Here is a 19,146-nt window from a genome sequence, read left to right as displayed (position 1 = left end):
ACACCAACAGGTCCCATATTTTCGGGTGGCATTCTTGTTTACAATGCCCCCCCCCCCCCCTTCCCACAATAAAAACATCCCCTTGTGATTTCCCTAGCCAGTGGTACCTCTTGGTTCCACCTTCCCTTTCATTCCCTTGCTTGTTTCAAATTTGTGATTTCCCTTCTGAGATTCCCTGTGTTTATTTCTAACAGCTTCTTGTGCAGTTATCATAATTTTAGCTTTAGTTTTAGCCTTTTCTTCATCCTTTCTAATATCTACTTTCTGTGCTTCTCTCAGGGGTTCATCCAGACTCTTATTATAATGACCTAGAGTCACTCATATCTCTCCTCCTCTCTTGTTCTGTCTGATTCCACTGCAGAGGGGTTACAGGGAGTTTCTTTTCCCCGGGTATCCCCTGCTGATTTTCTCTCTCCCATATCCACATTCCAGATGTTCTGATCATTTGTCTTTCTTCAGGAGAAAAAAAGATTCCCATCTCCGACAGCCCCACAGGGTCCTCTAATAACTTCCTAAATTCATTCTTATACGCCCTCACTTCTACATTAGTGAGCGGCACATCCACAAATCCCAATATTGTTTCCCTTTCCAAAATCCTTCCCTTCCACTTACAACGACTTTCACACTGTCTCCCAATCCTCCTTTAATTCCAAACATACAAATACACAGACCTAATAATTATCGCCTCTCGTCTTCTGAGTATTGCGTGTCCTTATAAGCCCTCTCCTGGACACTTTAAACCCTTCGACTTTCTCTTATTAGATGCACAATGCCACCTATACCCACAACATACACATTTTACTATACCCACGTCTGACAAAAGTTTTTCCCTGTAAAGAAATTACTGGGAACAGAGGCGCAAAGGAAATAGGACAGGATCAGCTGGCTGCTCCCAATCTAGTGCAGCTGGCTGTCTGAGGGGGTTACATACAGTTTTTAACAAATATAAACTATTTCCGCGCTCCAACCACTCATTCCTTTCACACAAATAATCACTGGGTTCTAATCCAAACTAACGGAGAAGGGATTCACTCCTCTGTCTCCGATTTATACAAAGATCAATGCTTTTTACAATATATACAAATACCTAAATACAGTTCATTAATTAGACAAACTCCAAAGTTTTCAAACAGAATTCAAAAGGAGAACAAAAGAAAGAAGAGAACAAAAGAGGAAGAAAAAAGACTACAATTTCAACAAACCCAAGGTGGTCGGTGACACTCCCATGAACCCCAACAACCACTCATCCAGTTTGCTGAGGTGGTCTCCGACACTCCCATGAACCCCAGGTCTTATTACCCCTTTTAATTAATTCCGTTCCCTGTGCGCACTACCTCAATTAATCCAGTTCCTTACTTGAGTTTTAAGTTGTGCGCCAGGCGTCCCTGCGCGTCTTACCAACAACTCATATACAATTTTTAAACATAACTTTCCATAGTCCAGGCGGTCCTTGTCTGCTCCTGTAGTGGACAGCTGGGAGTGGAGATCCTCCGAGAAAAGGCTCGGGGTGCACCTAGGACGTCCACCCTTCAGCAGTCCCGGCAGCCGAGCAGAGAAGGTCCCATCTGGGTCGCCAAACTGATTTACGGATGAAAGACTTCACAACTGAGGGTTGTAAAGCAGGTATGTTTATTCAGCGCCGGGCACATGGGGGATCGCTCCGCCACAACAAGCCTGTGCCCCCCCCCCCCCGCCCCTCCCGCCTTGCTTATGTTACGAAGTGTTGCATATTCATGAGGTGTCTATACATATTCACAACCTATCCCCGCCTACCCTCCCTTCTTATTATAATTAGGTCTCCTCCTCCTTGCGGCTGCACAGTGAGTTCCTTTGGTCCTGGGCAGGGGTCGTGAAGTGCTGGGCAGTGGTCGTGGGAGGAAGTATCTCCTCTTCCTCACTGCTGAACTTTTCATCCTGAATACCTGCGCAGTCTCTGTCGCCTCCTGGACCCGGGCTAAACCGCAGAGCTGGTTTGTGCTGGTTGTGAGGTGATCTTTTGCTGACACACACTTACTTAGGGGTGGAGGGGAGGCTTTGTACTAAACAGGAGATAGCGGCTGAGCAATACAAACATAGCAATATCTATCTCGTGCAAGCATAATACCAATTTTGGTTAATATCCCATTTCAATCAGCACTGCCATGTTTGCCTACCTGAAGCCCCCCTCCATCTCCTCCCCATCCCTGGACCTGCTGGTGTCAGTTCTGCACTCGGTGGTGCCTCCAGCAGTGAACCCCCTCATCTACAGCATGAGGAACCAGGAGATGAAGGGCGCACTGAAGAAGCTGATTCACTCAGCTGAATCTCAACAGGGATAAGCCGCCCGTGTCTCTTCAGAAGTCATTTCTAATTCTTATCTGAAACCTTCTGTGCAGTAAGCATTTTAATTGTGAAACTCTTGTTTGTTCCTAAAATGTCTGTATCCACTCCTCTTCCTCAGAGACATGAACCAGCCTCTCTGACAGAGAGGCTTTTGTGCATGTGTCTGGTAGGACAGTACAGCTGGCCTTCCTAGTCACATATCTGTAATAAAACAATTTTTTCAGTGCCGATATCTGGAGGTTGGTCTCTTCCTCCCAAGCTGAGGTCAGGAACAGGCTGAAGGAATTGCCCCTCTGAGCGTGCTGCTGTGCTGGGGTTCTCCAGGGGTTCAGGGCAGGAGGGCATGGGGGGATGTGTTAGGGAATAGGCCTGTGCTGCCCCTTCACGTGGGGGTGCCCAGTGCAATGGCAATGATGGCTGATCCATGGGGATCTCCCTGGGACCATCTCCCCGTGGCTTTCAGCCACCACTGCCCTGCAGAGCAGCACCGCCAGCTCAGGGCCGTGCCTGAGGTGACATCCCGCGACAAGAGCAGACCTATTTCTGGAGGCACCAGTTTGGGCAGCTTTTCTCTGGCTGGCACAGCAGGAGCTGCCTGGGGATCCCCCAGTGCAGGAGTCTTGTGCTGGGGAGAGGGACGGGCACAGAGGGGCTGCCAGCACTGGGCAATCAGGATCTCTTGGAGAGAAGAGCAGCAGAGAGAGGGAGACGCTGGCCTGCGTCTGCTCATGGCATGGCTGGCCCCAGCCCTGGGGCTGATGGGGAGGCTGAGAGCCCTCTGTGCCCCAGGAGCTGCTATGACCTTCCGAGGGGCTGGGGCTGTGGGGTGAGTGCCCAGAGCTCTGCAGCACCCTGCGCTGGGCAATGCCCTGGGGCCAGCCAAGACTGGGATGTTGTACTGGGATGGGATGGTCTGGGGAGAGTGTGGTGGGCATGGGGAGTGCTGGGGAGGTGCTGGGCTGGTGTGGAAAGTGCCTTGGAGAGAAAAACACCAGTGTACATCTTATACTGTGTGAAGATGCAGGGTGAGCACTCACACCAGGGGATTTGTGGTGCGGAGCCAGGGCTCATGACAGGGATCAAAGATATGAAGGCAGAGGAGAGAGGGTGCCACTTTGTGCTCTTGGTGGCATGGCCAGACTGGAAAGGTGGCCCAGGACATTCATGACCCCCCAGCCTATCTAGCTGGTCATTTACAGCACTGGCTGCTCACCCAGGTTTATGGGTGAGCGTTGCTGCTAAACCATCTCCATCCTCCTGCTGGTCTCAGTGCCTGTATGGGGGGACCAGCCAGCCCTGCCCGGCCTCTCTCCTGGTGCAGACCCTGGCAGACTGAAGAGAAGGGAGGTCTGTGAATCCCCACATGGGACACAGCTGGGGCTGGGAGAGTGTTGGATACTGAGGGAGCCTGCAAATAGTATGTTATGAGGTGAGCAGCTGTATTGTACGTTACCCATTCATCATGTCACCATATTATTCTGTTACTGTTATTAAACTGTTTTTATCTCAACCCGTGAGTCTCCCTTTGCCCCTCCGATTCCCTCCCCATTCCCAAGTGGGGGGGAGGGTGGGTGAGCAGCTGCATGGCGTTTATCTGCTGACCAGGCCCAAACCATGACAACTGTCACACAGGTTATCCGTGAATGTGATACACATGCTGCAATCAGGCAAGCCAAGAGGTTAAAACCTCTTTGGTATCTAGGGCTGTGGTTAAAATATAGATATGGGGAGGCCTGGCAGAGTGATTACATCACACTTCCACAATACTTGACATGGCAAACTTTATGTGCTCACAATGGTGGAAGCAACTAGCGGGTGGGTGGAGACATAGGCCGTGCCCCATGCCACTGCTCAGAACACTATTCTGGGCCTTGAAAAACAAGTCCTGTGGCAACATGGTACCCCAGAAAGAATTGAGTCAGATAATGGCACTCATTTTTTAAATAATCTCATAAACACCTGGACAAAAGAACATGGCATTGAGGGGGTATATCATATCCCCTACCATGCACCAGCCTCTGGGAAAATTGAGTGGTACAATGGGCTACTAAAGACCACGCTGAGAGCAATGAGAAGAGGAACTTTTAAACACTGGGACAGACATTTAGCAAAGCCCACCTGGTTAGTCAAAACTAGAGCATCTACCAACCAGGATGGCCCTGCCCAGTCAAAATTCTACATACTGCAGATGGAGATAGAGTCCCAGTAGTGCACCTTAAGCACATGCTGTGGAAGACTATTTGGGTTACTCCTACTTCAGGTAAAGGTAAGCCCATACATGGTATTTCCTTTGCCCAAGGACCTGGGTGCACTTGGTGGGCAATGCAGAAGGATGAGGATGTCCGATGTGTGCCTCAAGGGGACTTGATGTTAGGTGAAAATAGCCAATAAACTGTATTACATTAATCACCAAACAACCGTATAAATACATTGCTATGGTTGACACATATTATGCTAATGGCATCATATTCATGAAGAAAAACACGAACTTTGATAAAGTCACGATTCGTTTCAGCAACTGATACCCAGCGACTGCTGCAGACTGAATACAGACAGCGTCAGATGCATCAGCCACCAGCTCCAACTGCAACAGAGACTGCATGCCATCCTCTTGCCAGGCCCAAGGACACCTGTGCCCTACCAACTGAGAATCCCTCCTCCTGCCTTAAGAGACTGTTAGGACAGATGGAACCTGAAGCTATGGACCAAATGAACTCACGATACATTCTGCAGTATATAGACTGCAAGGACCAAGTGCACCCAGGTCCTTGGGCAAAGGTAATTCCACGTATGGGCTTAAGATGGCCCATGGGCTAAGGGAATTATATCTGTGTGCACATGCCTAAGACCAGGGAAAAGGACAGTAATTTATTAGACTGTATTAGGAAATATGGAACCTGAGGATAATGCAAAGGATATGGAACAAGGGGTGGACACGGTCCTGGTTCAGACTGGAATAGAGTTCCTGTTCCTTTTTGGTAGCTGTAGGAGTGCTGATGCACACGGAGATTTCAGGGACTCTCCAGCTCCCCGTGTCCTGCCTGTGCACAAGCTCACAAGAAGCAGAGAGGGAACACAGCTGGAGCACCGGGCCTGGATTGGCCAATATTCCATGTCATGTGAAGTTACGCTCACCATATAAAGGAGGGGTGGGCGGAAAGGGGCGCGCTCTCACTTTTGGGATTGTGGTCGCGGCATCTTTGTGTTTCAGGATCGCTGGCTGGGAGCCGGCTGGGTGTCAGTCAGCGGTTAGTGAGCAATTGTATTTTACATTACCCGTTCATACTGCCACCGTATTATTTTATCACCATTATTCAACTGTTTCTATCTCAACCCGTGAGTCTCCCTTTGCCCCTCTGCTTCCTTCCCCATTCCCAGGTGGGAGCTGTGTGGTGTTTGGCTGCCGACCAGGCTCAGACCATGAGTTACACCCACTGACACACACACCAACATGACATACACACACACCTGTCTTGCCTGTTGCTGGCCTCACCAAAGAACAGTTGGAAGGGCAACTGACGTCATCTACGTGGACTTGTGCAAAGCACTTGACACGGTCCTGCATGACATCTTCGTCTAGAGTTGGAGAGACGGTGATTTGGCAGATAGACCACTCGGTGGATAAAGAATTGGTTGGGGGGTCGAACTCAAAGTGCTGAGGTCACAGGCTCAACATCCAATTGGAGAACAGAGATGATTGTCATTCCTCAGGGGTTGGAGTTGGGTCTGGTATTGATTGACATCTTTGTTGCCGTCATGGACAGAAGGATTGAGTGCATCCTCAGCAAGTTCACAGATGACACCAAACTATGTGGTGTGGTGACATGTTGGAGGGAAAGGATGCCATCCAGAGGAACCTGGACAGGCTGGAGAAGTGGGCCCATACAAACCTCATGAAGTTCAACAAGGCCAAGTTCAAGGTCCTACCCATGGCTTGGGACAACCTCACATACAAATAGATGCTGGGCAAGGAGTGGATTGAGAGCAGCTCTGTGGAGAAGGACTTGGGGGTGGTAGTTCATGGAAAACTGATTGTGATCCAGCAATGTGCACTCGCAGGCCAGAAAACCAACCGTGTCCTGGGCTGCATCAAGAGAAGTGTGGCCAGCAGGTCAAGGTGGGGGATTCTCCCATTCTGCTCTGCTCTCATGAGACCAGCCCTGTAGTCTGGTTTCCAGCTCTCATGATCCAAACATAAAAAGGGCATGGACATGCTCAAGCAGGTCCAGAGGAGGCCGTGAATATGACGGGGGGGTGAGAGCACCTCCCTTGTGAGGACAGGCTGAGAGAGTTTGTTTTGTTCAGACTGAAGAAGAAAAGGCTCCAAGGGAGAAATTCTAGTGGCCTTCCAGGACTTAAACAGGGCTACAGGAAAGATGGGGAAGGACTATTTATCAGGGATTGCAGGAATAGGACAAAGGGTAATGGGTTTAAACTGAAAGAGGGTAGATTTAGATTAAATAAAAGGAGGAAATTCTTTACTATGAGGGTAGTTAAACACTGGAAGAGGTTGCCCAGAGAAGTGGTGAATTTCCTCTCCCTCGAACTTCTCTAGGCAACCTGTTCCAATACCTCAGTATCCTCATCGGAAAAAATTTCATCCTTATTTCAAATCTAAATCTACCCTCTTTCATTTTAACACCATTGCCGCTTATCCTTCTAATACAGATCCTGGTGAAAAGTATCACTCCATCTTTCTTGACCTGTAACCACTATGTTTTCATCTCCAAACACCTTTGAGAGTGCCCAGGCATCACCCCAAGATAGGGTTTAGAGGACTCAAGCACATGTCCAATATGCTTAGATATAAACATTCTGAGATAAGTGTTGTGGAGACTTGGGACAGTCTAGGAGTAGCCCAAGAACCCTTGAAGGGTGGTTTGAGAGACGGTGGACTTTTTCTTCACAGTGGAAAACAGCATGAGAAAGAAATAATGTCATACTGTGCAGCTGGGGAAGTCCAGACTGGACAACAGGATAAATGCTGTGGTGCAACACATGACCCAGGAGGAGTATGGATCAGAACAAGGCTTTGTTTTTCCAGGAAGAGCCAGAGAGCATGGTGAAATGTCAGGAAAGAAATGAAGATGCTCGGGAGGAGCAAGGTGAGAGAGCTGGGGGGATGAGGACAGCCTGCAGGGAAAGAGGCGCAGGGGATGCAACCCCAGAGGACAGCCTGTGGTGGAGATGACAGAGGGCTGTGGGAAAGCTGAAAGCCTCCAGTAAAGTCAACCCCATCACGATTTTGGCTATGGATGCTGTCCCTGACACTGATGCCTGTGAGGAGGCACAGTCCCTTGCAGCACAGGGTCCTCATGGCCTCCTTGTGCATCCTCAGGAGCCTGGGAGGTGCACATCTCCATAGCCCCTACCCCAGGAAGAGCCCTGAGGAATGTGGGAGGGAGAGGATCTCCCTTCCCAGGGGCTGGGGGTTGTGGCTTGGCCATTTGTTTAATGGGCTTAGGACTTGGAACTTTGGCTTAATGCAACAAATTGAGGATTACTCAGCATCAGAGACAACTTTCCCTTTTTGTTTCCGACTTCTCATAACTGCCTTCAGATTTCTGCTCTAACAGGACACTGGGGAGGCTTTGTCAATAGTGTCCTCAGTGGATACAATTAAAGCCACAAGAAACTTTAGAGTTTGAATAAAACTTTGAATTCTTCAGAGGTTTCTTCAGCTTCTCTGTGTTTGATGTTCATGGAGTTGGCACCAAACCCTCCTGAGGGGTCATTAAAGTGCCTTGGTCTGTTGCTGTGGTGCTGAGCTGGGCTGGGCTCCTGGGCTGGAGGGAGCTCCTGGCAAGTGGGCAGCGCTGCAGAGAGACAGCTCTGCCCAGGAGCAGCTCCTCTGCAAAGCGCAGCAGGGCTGAGGGCACTGCCTGCAGGCACCCAGGGCAGAGCAGCGAGGCACACACAGCTTCAAGGCAGCCTGGGCTGGGAGGCTGCTGAGAGCTCCGAGGAGGAGAAAGCGTCAGGGCCCTGGCCACAGTAAGTCTGGGGGTGCAGGGCAATGCAGCTGCAGCTTGGGGAGGGATCTGGGGAAGGCGGCAGAGCCGCCAGGAATCTGCCTCCTGCCTAGAGGAGGAGGAGGAGAAGGAGGAGGAGGAGGATCTGCTCCCGAGCAGGGCTTCCCTGGTGCCCCCTGCGAGGGCCAGGGCATGAGGGCTGCCTTCTGGCGGGGCCGGCTGCAGGGGTGTGTAGCCGGGTGTGCAGGCAGGGGTGCCCAGGGCTGTCCTTCCCAGCAGGGTCCCTGCACCCCAGGGGGCTGTGTGCTGGGGCAGGGACTCTGCCGCCTGCCAGGGTCAGCACTCAGCCTGCCCGGGGAGCTCCCCACGGTGCTGTGGGGAGAAGCTGTGGGGGGAAGGAGAGACCCCCACCAGGGCAGGCTCCTTCTGCTCTCCAGAGGCTGCTGCTACGTGGATCAGGGATGCTCACAGCTCCAGATCACTCTGAGGACTTTTGCAGAGGTTCCTTCTGCAGAAGGATATCAAGGCTGCTTTTACTTGAAATGCAAAGACCTTTTCTTTGAGATTTCTTTTTTTGGTTGGCTGGGTGGGCATTGCTAGATTTTTTTCTCCACTCTAGTGGAATAACTCAGATCTCAGTTGTCTTTAGCATTCTCAGTTGCTCCTGAGCCCCTGCACCTAGAGAGCTGCCCCTGGGCAGTGTCCTGCTGCCAGAAGGGGTCCGCAGGGCAGAGCTGATCACAGGGCGGGTGGGATGGGGGCTGGCAGCACTGACAGGAAGGAGATAAGGGGACAGAGAAGCAGCTCCAGGCAGGGACAGCTGCAGGAACCAGAGATATGGGCATGAAGGGAGAGGGAGTTGCTGCCAGGAACGCTGTGGGAGGGGGGATTCGGGCACCTCCCTGCCATTCCCTGCAGTGCAGATGCCTTCCATGGAGCAACCCCCTGATCTCCCCCCTGTCCAACACAGCCTCTGCCCTCACGGTCATGGGGCACCTTCCCAGCGGCCTCACCCTTGAAGAGGAGGAAACTACCCAATACCCAACTGCCTGTCCCTTTCTGCCTCCAAGAACACAAGCAGTGTGGTATTTCTCCATTTTCCCCCTCCTGTATCTGCTCCCATTACTGTCATCCCTGGACTTGCTGGGATGGGGGGTGGTGGGGTTAAGCTGCAGTTTTGAGCCCAACCCTGTGGGTCCTGCTGTGCAGATGTGTCCATAGGAGTAAAGTTTCCTCATAAACTGTGGGTAAAACAAAGGACCTAATTTTCTCTTCAGGACACCTCCATTTTAGGACACTTAACTCTTCCTGTGATGGGCTCGTGCTGGGCTGCAGGTTTCTATCCAGGTGGGAACAGCTTTCCCAGGACATCTCTGTGTTATCCAGCAGCCCCGGGGAGGAAACACCTCAGTGTTAAGGCCATGGAAATGCTGCTGGGTGTCTGCACACAGGCAGCTGCAATGAGCCCTCTGTGTCCCTGGCTGGGAGGGGAGAGCTGAGATCCTCCTCAGGTGTGATGAGAGGGGCTGAGGGCTTTGGAGAGCTGTGCTTGGAAACTGGATTCCTCTGGTCCCAGCAGTGCCCTGTTTCCATCATCCAGCTCAAAACGGTGCCAGCAAAGGGCAGATGAACCAGGGCTGATGGACAGAGCAACTCTCCTCACTCTGAATTTCAGGACAGCCCCTTGGTCTCTCAAAACATACAATGTTTCAGTAGGAGTTCAGCAGAAATGCCATAAATTTCTGCCTTAAAACCACTCCTCATGTGTAGTGGTGCAACAAAAACGGTTTAAAAAATGCAATATCCCCACAGCTATGCCTTGCAGTAAGGTGAATTGGGAGCAAAAACGCTGAACATGAGTGGATTTAATCTGTGATCACACATGTTCCGATTTATCTATGGCTGTCTGGCAGGACTGACTCCTCCAGAGATCATAGCAGAACTGGAGGACTTGGTTAAAAGGGAGAGGCAGTCACTGAGAGATATGAAGTAGGTTTTATCTCAGAGAAGTCTACACTAACATTTCAATGTCTTTTCCTCCATGGACAGTGCCCAATGACCAGTGGAAGCAATTTTTCAACAGCAGCTCCATCACCCAGTTCCTCCTCCTGGCATTTGCAGACACACGGGAGCTGCAGCTCCTGCACTTCTGGCTCTTCCTGGGCATCTACCTGGCTGCCCTCCTGGGCAACGGCCTCATCATCACCGCCATCGCCTGCGACCACCACCTCCACACCCCCATGTACTTCTTCCTCCTCAACCTCTCCCTCCTCGACCTGGGCTCCATCTCCACCACTGTCCCCAAAACCATGGCCAATTCCCTCTGGGACACCAGGGACATTTCCTACCCATGGATGTGCCGCACAGGTGTTTTTTTTCTTTTTCTTTGCTACAGCAGAGTTTTCTCTTCTCACCATCATGGCCTATGACCGCTACGTTGCCATCTGCCAACCCCTGAACTACGGGACCCTCCTGGGCAGCAGAGCTTGTGTCCACATGGCAGCAGCTGCCTGGGGCACTGGGCTGCTCAATTCTCTCCTGCACACTGCCAACACATTTTCCCTACCACTCTGCGGAAGGCAATGCTGTGGACCAGTTCTTCTGTGAAATCCCCCAGATCCTCAAGCTCTCCTGCTCAGATTCCTACCTCAGGGAAGTTGTGATTATTGTGCTTAGTGTCTGTTTAGCATTTGGGTGTTTTGTTTTCATTCTTTTTTCCTATGTGCAGATCTTCAGGGCCGTGCTGAGGATCCCCTCTGAGCAGGGACGGCACAAAGCCTTTTCCACGTGCCTCCCTCACCTGGCCGTGGTCTCCCTGTTTGTCAGCACTGCCATCTTTGCCTACCTGAAGCCCCCCTCCATCTCCTCCCCATCCTCTGGACCTGGCTGGTGTCATTTCTGTACTCGGTGGTGCCTCCAGCAGTGAACCCCCTCATCTACAGCATGAGGAACCAGGAGATCAAAGATGCCCTGAGTGAACTGATAACAGCATGAATTTCTGAAACAATAAATTACATGTATTTTGTGAATAACTTGAAATGTAATTCATTAAAAGGAGGGCACAGTATGTAGGTTCTGTTGGGGTTTTGGGAGTTGATTTTTTTTTGTTTGTTTGTTTTACTTTACATAATATTCTCTACAAAGAGGTGTGATTATTTGTCGCTTTTATAATTTGGCATCTATCAAGATTTGTGTGACTGAGAGACTTTGTAAATGAGGACCCATGCTCTCTTTGTGTTTAAACAAAATAAAGGATACTGCAGCAATATATTTCTCTGAGATCCTTCCTCCAAGCTGTTCTCTGGATCTACTGGGTCAGTGCTTGTGTGCAGAGGTGGAGGGGAAAAACATCTTGGCAGAGCAGTGCTTCCAGGAAACAAATGCACTTTATCTTTCCTAAGCTGCTGGTTTTAAACTTCCCCTTTCTGCTCCTGAGCCCTTTTATTGGCCTATGATCTGAGTGCTTCTGTGCCGTGGTCACAGTCCCACGATGTGGCAGTTCTGTGACCACAGGCAGGGACAGGCAGTGGGCACTTCTGTGACAGAGCTGGCCTTCAGGACAGTGTTTCCATCAGACAAGGGGATCTTCTCAGGGCAATGCAGGAAGGTTTAGGTCTTCTTCCAGAGTTGCTCTCAAGAGCATACCCAGGAAATTGCCCAGAAGAGAAACCACCAGTGAAGACTGGAAATGTGTGAATGTGCAGGGTGGGGGCACACAGCAGTGTCCTCACACATTCAGGCTCCTGTGAGAGACCTGAAGGCCCAGCAGAGCAGGGGCTGGGCTGTGCCCATGTGCGATGGGCACCCCGGGGAAGCTGCCCCAGGGCAATCACCACAGACCAGCACATAGCAACCACCATTTCCAGCATGGTCCTCTCACCCCAGCTCAGAGAGGCTGTTTATCTGTCTTCAGAGGGACACAGAAGGATTAGGTCAGAAGTCCAAATTTGCATTGTGTCTCTCTGCTCCATCACCCTTTCTTGGCTGTCTGGCCCCTGCCTTCAAATGCACAGAATGAAAGGAGTTCCCCTGGGGAGCATCTCACCTGCGCAGTCAGAAGGGGTTCTGCAAGCATGAGCGACGCTGCCCTTCAGAAGAAGGCATTTATCACCTTTCAGAAGGCACAGAGCACATCTAGGGAGTGTGAATGCACTCAGAGGCACACATACCTTCATCTTTCACCTCTCCCAAGTTCCTTTACAATTGATTGAAGCAACTAACAAAGAAGCAAACGTTCCTCCTCGTAGGTACCACCTCTGCTCACAGCAGTGTCAGTGCTGGTTTTGGCACCTTTTGCACGTGCTGAGTGTTTCCCGCTGGTGGCCGCATCCTAAGGTCAGTACCGGGCTGTGTGCCACCCACTTCTCTCTGCAAGATTCTCAAACTGGCAGGTCTGTGCTGAGAAGGCAGCTGCACCCTGGCTAGGGGTATTGATGTCATCTACGGTCATCATCTCATTCCTGTCCCAGATACAGTGCTGTGGCCCCAGTAGAGTGGGCCACCTCTTCTGTGATTTCACTGGAGCTCTCTGTCTTGGTTTGGGCTGAAATAGAGTTAATATTCCTTTTCAGGGACTAGATGAGTGCTGTGTTTTGGATTTAGCTTTGGGTTTGTAATGGGAAAAATGCTGATAGCACACTGATGTTTTCAGCTGCTACCAAGACTTCAAGGACTCTCCGACTCCTCATGTCCTGCCTGTGCGCAAGGGCACAGGAAGCAGGGAGGGAAAACGGACAGAGCATCAGACCCTAAATGGCCAGTGGAATATTCCATATCATGGAATGTCATGCACACTATTTAAAGGAGGGGTGGTTGGGAAGGAGCTCTCTCACTTACAGGATTGTGATTGCGGGATCTTGGTATCTCGGGGTCGCTGGCCGGGAACGGGATGGATATTGGTTAGCAGGTGGTGAGCAATTACGCTGTACATTGCCTCTTTATATATTTCTTCTTGTTTTCCCCCTATCATGGTCATTGTTCTCATTTTATTGCCATTATTAAACTGTTCTTATCTCAGCCTGTGAGTCTCCCTTCACCCCTCTAATCCCCTCCCCTATTCCCAGGTGGGGAGGGGGAAGGGAGGGTGATTAGCTGCGGTGGTTGGCTGCTGACCAGGCCCAAACCACGACACTCTCTTGCAGTGACACCATGACAGTCCTGCTGTTCGCGGTCACACCCTTCTTCTGAGATCCAGTCCTCACCTTCCTCTGAGGGTAGGCTGAGGGACTTGGGCTTTCTTCAGCCTAGTGAAGTGGCGGCTCAGGGCACTGTAGCAGTAGCCTGCAACTGCTTAAAGGGTGGTTTCAGAGATGATGGAGCTTTTCTTGGTAGTGGGAAGAGAAGGAAAGCTCCACAAAGTGCAACTTGGAAAATTCAGTCTAGATGTGAGGGAAGGAAATCTCACTACAAGGGTTGCATTGTGGCATAGAAGGTGCCCAGAAGGACTCTCAAAAAGCCCACAGCACTTGTTTTTCAAGGAGCAGCCAGCGAGGGTGGAGAGATGTCAGTGAAGGTACAGAAATGCTGGGGTGACAGCTCGGTGGGAAAGCAAGATGGATATCAAAATCCTGAAGGGAAAAAGGTGCATAAGGGGGACAGTAGAAGGGAGCCTGCAGTAGTGGTGGCCAAGGGCTCTGGAAGGGCTGAAAGGCCACACAAGAACAAGCTCTTTGTCCCCTTGACTATGGCAGTTGCCTCTGTCACTGAGACCTACCAGGATAAATCTTATTTTGAGGCTCTGGAATTTGTTTCATCCTCTCCCCTTCTTGGGGAAGCTGGGGGGTGTTGTGCAGTTTCCCTACACGTGGCATTGCTCACCCTCACACCCCACTGCCCCCAGGAAGAGCCCTGACCCACACGTGAGGGACAAGACCTGCCTTCACAGGGCCTGGGGGTCAGGGCTTTGGCCTTTCTGCTTCACAAAACAAAACAAGGGGTTTTTCAGCTTTACAGCCACCTGCACAGTGCCTTTGCCTACCTGCAACCACAGCCTCCAATTATCTGCTCTAACGAGCCCATAGGGAGGCTTTGTCAGTAATGGCCCTCAGTGGGGCCAATCAATGCTTCAAGGTACTTTGGGTTTTCTTCTGACTTTGACTTCTTGAGTATTTTGCTCAGTCTCCTCTCAGTATCTGATGCTCATGGACTCAGGGCCAAACACACCATGGGGCTCATTAAAATACAGAATGTCCTAACATGCCATGCATTTTCCTGTTATTTTCTTGAAGTCATTCAAGACTTCTACAGCTAATTGAATAATTTTGCCATGTAGTTAAGGAGGAACATTTCCAAAGATATCTAATAAAAATGATTCTTCATTATCAAGAGCATTTTATATTAATTTCAGTTTAGAGAAGAGGTGATAACAACATTCTGTTTCTGATATTGATGCACAATGTCTCCTCGGGAGGTCTGGACAGTCCCTTGGGGTCCAACACAGAATGGACAATCCTCCTCCTCATTGCCCAGTCTCACTATTTATAATATTGACCCCCTGGGACTTGCATCACTTCTCCTTACATCAGCCTTCTCCACTGATCTCTTCAGCTGGATGTTACAGGTCCTTTGCACCAGCTCCCACTGCTGTCCTTAGAGAACTGGCTGCCCACAGGCACAGAAGGGTTTTAGTTCCTTGGAAACAAAGAAATCTAAAGTATGATAAAGCTTCATCAACAGTAAAAACACTTCACAAGCATATGCTAAGTACAAGATATTGCAAATGAGGTTGCCTTCTGCAAGGTCTACTGTCAGGAAAAATACCTTAGGTAGCTAAGTACACAAAGATAGGTATAAACAAAATTAAAGTGTTGACTAAGGAAACAACGAGGCTGTTGAAAGATTTTACTCCCTTCGAGTTCAAAACAACAGCACAGATGAGAGTTATCTGAAGGAACAAAGAATAAAGGGAAGGAGAAATCTGGAGAATAATGGAAAGGTCCTTTGCCTCAGGGGTCTGCATCTGAAAAGGTGACATGAGAAATGTTAATTGTATCCTGGACAGGTGCAAATTCATGAAAGATTAGAGAAATTAAGTACCTGGATAAACCAGGCAGGATAGTGGCAATGAAGTTAGACTGGAATATGGATATTTCTTTGGCATATGCCTGTTAAGAGGTCATGGAATTGGTAGAGGCTTCTTGTGGGAGAGGACAAGCCAATGTTGCAGCCAACTTTGAAAGATCCCACAAGGGCCACCCAGGGAACCACAGGCTGTACAAGCTCTCTTTGGTGAGGAGTGTGCCGTCAGTTAGAGTCCTCTTGGGTGACATTCCGTGGGCACCTAAAAGAGAAGAAAATGTCCAAATGCAGTCGGCAGGGACTTTCCAAGGGTAAATCATGCCCCACCAACCTGATTGCCTGCAGGATGAAGTAACTGGTTTTTGTGCGTGACATAAGAACAGTGGATGTCAAGGTACCTCCAATGCAGCAAGGACATTGGCCATGATCTCCCTCAATATTCTCGTACCCACGTTAGGCCATTACAGTCTGGGTGGGATCGACAGACAGAGAGGTGAAACACCAGTTGGAGGCTCAGGCTCAGAGAGCTGTGGTGAAGGGGTCATACCCTACCTGGAGGCCAGTGGGAGATACTGGGGCATTGTGGGGCAGCACAGGGAACTCTCCTGGGATCTGGGCAATTTAACAACTCTATCCATGACCCAGAGGAGGCAATTCTGACAGTGTTTGTCAATGACAGTAAATTGAGAGGACCATTCCTGTGCCCTAGGGATGCCATTTCAATGAAACCTGGCATATGAGAGGACTGTCCTGTCAGGAACTTCACAAGACAAAAGAAGGAAAATGTCCAGGTCTAGCCCCTGGGAGAGAGTGACACCCTATAGTGATGGCAGAAGGTGTCTGCCTGGTTGAGGAGCAGCTCTGTAGACAAGTCTGTGGCTGTGCTCAGGTATAGAAAGCAAAACATGATCCAGCAGTGATCAGCCCAATCCAGCAGTGACCTGGTTGCAAAGGCAGCCAGCAGTGTCCTGGAGTGTTTAAAGAGGAGCCCTGCCAGAAGAGTGAGGGGAGTGATTTACCCACCACTCATCACTCGCCAGACCATCGGTACATTGTTGTATCAGTTTTGGTTCAAGTGTGCTGGGTCTGGCTGGGATGGGGTTAACTTTCATTGTCACAGCCCTTATGGTGGCTTGTTTTGCATTGGAGCCTAAACCAGCATTGAAAACACAGCATTGTTGTGGTTATCGAGGAGCAATGCATGCACAGCATCACTGTGTTTTCTCACTCTTTTTCCTTCCTGTGAATAGCTGCAGGTGGACAAGAAGTGGGGGGTAGATGGGGACACAGCCAGGACAGCTGACCCCAACTGACCAAAGAGATATTCATAGAATCATTGTATCATAGAGCAGCCGAGCTTGGAAAGGTGCAACCTTTTCTGAGAAAGGGAGCCTACATGAGACTACCTAGCACCCTGTCCAATTGCTTCTTGAAAACCTGCAGTGGTGGGGACTCCACCACATCCCTTGGGGAGTTCCTTCCAGTGAATGACTGTCCTTAGCCCTTTGGCCTGTCTCCAGTCTGCCTGTGGATTTCTTCCATTGTGGGGACCAGAACTGGACACAGCACTCCAGCTGTAGCCTGACAAAGCCTGAGCAGAGTGGGATGATCATGTCCCTGTGTCTGCTCGTAACGCCCCTGTGGATGCAGCCCAGGAGCCTATTTGCTGTTGTTGCTGCAGCGGGGCACTGCCGGAGCCTCTTCAGCTTGCTGTCCACCAGGAACCCCCAGGTCCCTCTCAGCAAGGCTGCTCCCAGCCACACACCTCCTGGCCTCTACTGGGCTCTTTGGTTGCTCTGACTCAGGTGCAGGACTTTTGACTTGTCTTTGTCTTGTGGTTCATATTGTTCTTGCTGGCCCATTCGTCCAGCCTGTGCAGGTCTCTCTGTAAGATGACTCTCCCTTCTGGCATGTCCACCTCACCACCCAGCTTAACGTCATTAGCAAACTTGCTGAGGGTGTTTTCAATCCCAACATCCAGATCATTTATGAAGATGTTGAACAGCATGGGACCCGGTACCAATTCCTGGGGGGATCCAATGTGCTACAGGCTTCCAGCCTAAGTAAAAGCATTGATCACCACCCTCTGAGTGCAGCCTCTGAGCCAATTTCCTACCCATCTCTCACACCAACCCTTCAATCTCTGTCTTGCCACTTTGTCCAGGAGAAGGATGTAGGAAACGGTGTTGAATGTTTGCTGAAGTCCAGGACAACAACATCCACTGATCTCCCCATGGCAACAGAATATGTTATTTCTTTAAGAAGATGATGATGTTATATTGACATGATTTGTACTTGAGCAATCTATGCTGGATTTTCCCAATCACCTCCTTCATTTGGTTTGTGATAGTTGAAAGGTTTGCTGTACCAATCCCCAATACAGTTTTCATTGCCTCTTCTCCCAAGTCCATGATGGTTTGGAGGCTCCCCCAGCATCTGACCCCTGCCCAGACCCAGCTGTGTCCCATGCTGGTCTTTACAGACAGCCCTGCTCCAGGGTCTGCCGGGGTCTGTGGCAGGAGAGAGGCCGGGCAGGGCTGGCCGGTCCCCCCATACAGGCCCTGAGACCAGCAGGAGGATGGAGATGGTCTCACAGAAAGACTCACCCATAAGCTTGGGTGAGCAGCCAGTGCTGGAAATGGCCTGTGAGAGATGCTGGGGGGAGATGAAGGCCCTGGGCCACCTGCCTGGTCTGTTCATGCCAACAAGAGCACAGAGCCGCCTCTTCTCTCCTGCACCTGCATGCCTTCAATCCCTTCCACAAGCCCTGGCTCTGCACCACAAATCCCCTGGTGTGTCCTCACCCCGCGTGGTCATGCAGTACAACTTATACTCTGTTGTTTTTCTCTTCCTGCTACTTTCCACTCAAGCCAAACTTCTGCAAGATTTCCCCCTCCCCTGCCCTCCTCCACCTCATTCCCCAGCAAAGCCCAGTCTGGATTAGTCCCAAGGCAGGTTCCTGGTACTCCCACCATGGCCTCAACCCCTCTGAAAGGCAGAGCAGCTCCATGGGGGCACGGAGGGGTCAGCCCCGGAGATGGGAGGCATCAATGGCACAAGGAGAAGGAGGTCAGTGTCACCCTGCATCCCCTGCTCTCCTCTCCAGCACATCCTGAGGGCTTTGCAGCCCCTCCATGCCATCCCCTCTCCCGTGACCTGCACAAGAGCCCTGGCCCTGGAGGTTCTCAGGCAGCTTCTGCTGCCATGCTGTCAGAGAGGCCTGACCTGAGATGGTGCAGCCAGAAAGGTGTTTTCATTCCCCATTCATTCCTGCCCCGATCAGGATGGATTTAAGGCAAAAAGTTGTGTGTTCATTTATTCTGCTTAAATACACAGAGAGCTTGTTATTGAAACCAAGTCTCTGGGTTGCACAAGATGGTTGGATACTGAAGTAGGAGGGAAAGAATAATGTTATTTCTTTGAAGAACACATCATCACAACTGGAAAAACGAGGACCAAAATGTATAGAGAAGCAAAGGTATTCTTGGGCTGTCATGACATATAGTAGGGGTCATCTGCAGAGAAAGGCTGAGAGTCTATGGCTGCTGAAAAACCTCCGATCGGTTTCGTCAGGGCATCCTTGGGTTCCTGGTTCCTTATGCTATAGAAGAGGGGGTTCAATGCTGAAAGCATCACCTATTACAGAAATGAAACTACCAGAGACAGAGATGGGGAGAACATAGAGGAGGCCTTCAGGTAGGCAAACATGGCAGTGTGGATGAACAGGGAGATCACGGCCAGGTGAGGGAGGCACATGGAAAAGGCTTTGTGCTGTCCCTGCTCAGAGGGGATCCTCAGCACTGGCCCTGAAGATCTGCAGATAAGACAGCACGATGAA

At 50.4% G+C, this 19,146-nt stretch overlaps 1 pseudogene; it reads left to right on the top strand.

Moving 5' to 3' along the window:
* Positions 1 to 10,381: 10,381 nt before the first annotated feature.
* Positions 10,382 to 11,285, top strand: LOC122153064 (annotated as a pseudogene).
* Positions 11,286 to 19,146: the final 7,861 nt, after the last annotated feature.

The sequence above is a fragment of the Tyto alba genome, unplaced genomic scaffold (assembly GCF_018691265.1).
Source record: "Tyto alba isolate M040663 unplaced genomic scaffold, T.alba_DEE_v4.0 Super-Scaffold_15, whole genome shotgun sequence".
Classification (NCBI taxonomy): Eukaryota; Metazoa; Chordata; class Aves; order Strigiformes; family Tytonidae; genus Tyto; species Tyto alba.
This window is presented reverse-complemented; position numbering and strand designations above follow the sequence as displayed.